We start from the raw sequence: 4,988 nt of genomic DNA, 5'->3' as shown, positions 1-4,988 counted from the left end.
CTACCTAAGGAGACAAAACACCTGTATGCAGAAAACTATAAGACACTGAGGAAAGAAATTAAATATGATACAAACAGATGGAGAGATATACCATGTTCTTGGATTGGAAGAATCAACATTGTGAAAATGACTATACTACCCAAAGCAATCTACCGATTCGATGCATTCCCTATCAAACTACCAGTGGCATTTTTCACAGAACTAGAACAAAAAATTTCACCATTTGTATGGAAACACAAAAGACCCTGAATAGTAAAAACAATATTGAGAAAGAAAAACAGAGCTGTAGGAATCAGGCTCCCTGACTTCAGACTATACTACAAGGCTACAGTAATCAACACAGTATGGTACTGGCACAAAAACAGAAATATAGATCAATAGAATAGGATAGAAAGCCCAGCGATAAACCCATGCACATATGGTCACCTTATCTTTGATAAAGGAGGCAAAAATATACAATGGAGAAAAGACAGCCTCTTCAATAAGTGGTGCTGGGAAAACTGGACAGCTACATGTAAAAGAATGAAATTAGAACACTTCCTAACACTATACACAAAAATAAACTCAAAATGGATTAAAGACCTAAATGTAAGGCCAGACAATATAAAACTCTTAGAGGAAAACACAGGCAGAACACATTTCCACATAAATCACAGCAAGATCTTTTTTGACCCACCTCCTAGAGAAATGGAAATAAAAACAAAAATAAACAAATGGGACCTAATAAAAGTTGAAAGCTTTTGCACAGCAAAGGAAACCATAAACAAGATGAAAAGACAACCCTCAGAATGGGAGAAAATATTTGCAGACGAAGTAAGTGACAAAGGATTAATCTCCAAAATATACAAGCAGCTCGTGCAGCTCAATATCAAAAGAACACACAACCCAATCCAAAAATGAGCAGAAGATCTAAATAGACATTTGTCCAAAGAAAATATACAGATTGCCAATAAACACATAAAAGGATGTTCAACATCACTAATCATTAGAGAAATGCAAATCAAAACTGCAATGAGGGCTCCCCTGGTGGCACAGTGGTTAAGAATCTACCTGCCAATGCAAGGGACACGGGTTTGAGTCCTGGCCCGGGAAGATACCAATGCCGCGGAGCAACTAAGCCCATGTGCCACAACTACTGAGCCTGTGCTCTAGAGCCTGCAAGCCACAACTACTGAGGCCACACGTGCCACAGCTACTGAAGCCTGCGTGCCTAGAGCCTGTGCTCCGCAACAAGAGAAGCCACAACAATGAGGAGCCCACACATCGCAACAAAGAGTGGCCCCTGCTCACCACAACTAGAGAAAGCCTGCACACAGCAACGAAGATCCAACACAGCCAAAGAAAATAAAAACAAAGAAAGAAAGTAATTAATTTAAAAATACTACAATGAGCAATCACCTCACACTGGTTAGAATGGCCATCATCAACAATCTACAAACAATAAATGCTGGAGAGGGTGTGGAGAAAAGGGAACCCTCTTACACTGTTGGTGGGAATGTAAATTGATACAGCCACTATGGAGAATAGTATGGAGGTTCCTTAAAAAACTAAAAATAGAGCTACCATACGACCCAGCAATCCCACTACTGGGCATATACCCTGAGAAAACCATAATTCAAAAAGGGTCAGGTATCACAGTGTTCATTGCAGCTCTATTTACAATAGCCAGGACATGGAAGCAACCTAAGTGTCCACTGACAGATGAATGGATAAAGAAGATGTGGCACATATATACAATGGAATATTACTCAGCCATAAAAAGAAATGAAATTGAGTTATTTGTAGTGAGGTGGATGGACCTAGAGTCTGTCATACAGAGTGAAGTAAGTCAGAAAGAGAAAAACTAACACCATATGCTAACACATATATATGGAACCTAAAAAAAAATAAATAAATAAAGTGGTGCTGAAGAATCTAGGGGCAGGACAGGAATAAAGACACAGATGTAGAGAATGGACTTGAGGACATGGGGAGGGGAAAGGGTAAACTGGGACAAAGTGAGGGAGTAGCATTAACATATATACACTACCAAATGTAAAATAGAAAGCTAGAGGGAAGCAGCCGCACAGCACAGGGAGGTCAGCTCAGTGCTTTGTGACCACCTAGAGGGGTGGGATAGGGAGGATGGGGGGGAGACACAAGAAGGAGGGGATATGGTGATATATGTATACATATAGCTGATTCACTTTGTTATACAGCAGAAACTAACATAACATTGTAAAGCAATTATACTCCAATAAAGATGTTAAAAAAAAAAAGCTACCATCTTCTAATACTTTCTTCCAGCTCAGAGTCCACAACATTAGTAGCAAGGCAAATATTGCAAATAGCAATCTTAATTATGAAAATGTTCATTAGACCTAGGGTTTGCAGTCAAGTTTCAGTAATTATTGCCTTCTTAGTAAAATATCCTGTTCTTTAAGAAAACATTGGAAATAAAGGAAAGAAATTGACTCAAAATATTATTTTTAAATTGTAAAGAGTAAGCCTTCACTTTTTCTGATGCATAGATAATTAACCATGATGTTTTCTCAGGAAAATTAAAAAGGACAAATGTCCACCCTTGAAGATTATAACACTCTCTTTTTCCTTCAGGAAATAGTTTGGATTAGCCCAGAAGCAAATGCTAAAATAATAATAATAATATCTTGCTTAGCAATAGGCATAAAATAGAAAGGATAAAGGAAAGGAAAAAAATCCTTTATAAGACATGAATCACCTCTACTCTTTCTCTGAGCTTCCAGACTTCAGAAGTTAAGGCAAGGCTGCATTTCTGGACAACCAGAGAGAAGATCCTTCATTACAGTATCATTTTTTAAATTTCAAAAACTTAAACAAATTTTCTTTAGACTTTGATTATATGCAGTTTCTAATTAGTGTAATTATTATGAAATTGCAAACTCTTTTTTCCAAAGAGTTCAAATGGATAATGCATTTGAAAGGAAATATAAATACAAAAAATGGAAATGCTTTAATAAATTCATCAACCTATAAGTTCTATCTACTTTTATTAGTAAAATGCTAATAATTTCAGTAAACCTGATAATAATAAACATAGCTTTCCTCTGGAATCCCAAATAGCTTTAAAGTGGCCCTTTTTAGACATGAATCAGTATTTTAGTTTTGCACCTATAAAAATGAAAATGTTTTCAGTGACAGAAACATCTATATATTTTACTAAATTACGCAAGAAATCAATAGGCCTGATTTTTTAATTAATTGAATGTTTCCATTCTGTTTATTTCTTTTATTACAAAGGGAAGGACATATAAATATCTAAATGTGTCTTATATTTTGCTTGAGACTGTGACTGTTTTACATGATAAAGATACACTTATTTATTTGGTTTTCTATCTTGGAGTATTGGTATGTGACAATTTCATCAAATAAATTAATCACTTTAAAATTAGAAAAATGGGCCTCAGATAGTTTAAAGAAAGTGACCACAGTTTGACAACTGAAGTTCAACTCTTATGATTATTGATCTACTTGTTTTTCCCTTAAAAATCACAAGGAGATGCCCTAATGAATAAAGTCATAGTTAAAAGATAATAATTCTCCATCAGTAATGTTGTGGTTATCATGTTTTTAATGTTGTAACTTAAAGAAAAGCAGTCACACTTGAGGTTGAGATTTTGTAGTCATAAGTAATTAGCCATTAATTTCTCTACATTGCTACTTTTCTTTGGGAGAGGAATTAGTTAAGTGAATAGTGACCCCCCCAAAATTGATTCATTACTGAAGTATGATATATGAATGCAAAATTATGAAAAGAGGGATAATTTTATAATAGCCCTCAAAGAACTGCAATTGGAGAGATTTAGGTTTTCATATGTTTGTTTGTTTTTATTTCCTTTGGATGAGAGAATCTAGCAATCATGATCATATCAAAAGAAAATTAAAAGTTTAACAGAAATGTCAAAGTTTTAAAAGTCATTTGCAGATAGTAAAATAATATGATGACAAGATTAATATAAATATTCCATATTTCTAACTATACACATTTTTAAGTTGTAAGTTAATGTTCAAATTTTTCTGTCTAGTGTCTTAAATTTGTAAGGTCAAAATCAGAGCCAGAAGACCGTTTTAATAGCAATTTCTTAATTTCTTTTTTGTGTTTAAATTATAAAATCAACAAAACACCATAAGTTTTTAATAACAGAATATCCACTTATAAATTAAACCATCATACCACCCTTATTTTAATTCTTGCTTATATTTTCCAGTTCTCATCTACTTGGATAATTTACATACAGTATCATATTTAAACTTTTCACTTATCATTATAACATAAGCATTTGTCAAATTTCTACAAAGTCTTTGATATCAGTATCCATATTTTTTAAATTATAAGTAACACTGGAATGAATTTTTAAATTTTTTTCTGTTGGTTAATTTATCAAGAGTAATCCTCAGGACAGATTCTTTAAGTTAAAGGTATGAATATTTTCATGTTTCTTTTGCATATTGCCATCCTGCTTTTCAAAAAAATTATCTCAAGTAATAGAATGCTGCATGCAAGGATATCAACCTCACCACAATCTTGACCATATTTTGGTTTTACCATCCTAAAAAATTGCCTAGTAATTGTAAAATAGTAGGCCAAAAGAAAGTTCTACATGCTTCCTTGACAATGAAACAAGGACTTTTGTCTACATTTTTATCTACTGCTCATATGTTATTGGAATTCATTATTCTTAATCTTTGCATACATCTGTTGGGCTTGATATTTTTCTTATAAATTTGATAAGTGCTTATTATGCCATAGATACAATATATGCCATGGATATAGCATAATGTACATAAACGTTTTTCCTTTGGTTAAAATTTAACAAAAACAAATCAGTATTTATTTTATTTTCCCCCCACCAATGAAGTATCTCTTGCTGCCTACTTCTAGAAGACCCTAAGACAAGATGAAGGCTCTGATTTTTTTTTTAAATATCTTTATTGGAGTATAATTGCTTTACAATGGTGTGTTAGTTTCT

The sequence above is a fragment of the Balaenoptera acutorostrata genome, chromosome 5 (genome assembly GCF_949987535.1).
Source record: "Balaenoptera acutorostrata chromosome 5, mBalAcu1.1, whole genome shotgun sequence".
Classification (NCBI taxonomy): Eukaryota; Metazoa; Chordata; class Mammalia; order Artiodactyla; family Balaenopteridae; genus Balaenoptera; species Balaenoptera acutorostrata.
This window is presented reverse-complemented; position numbering follows the sequence as displayed.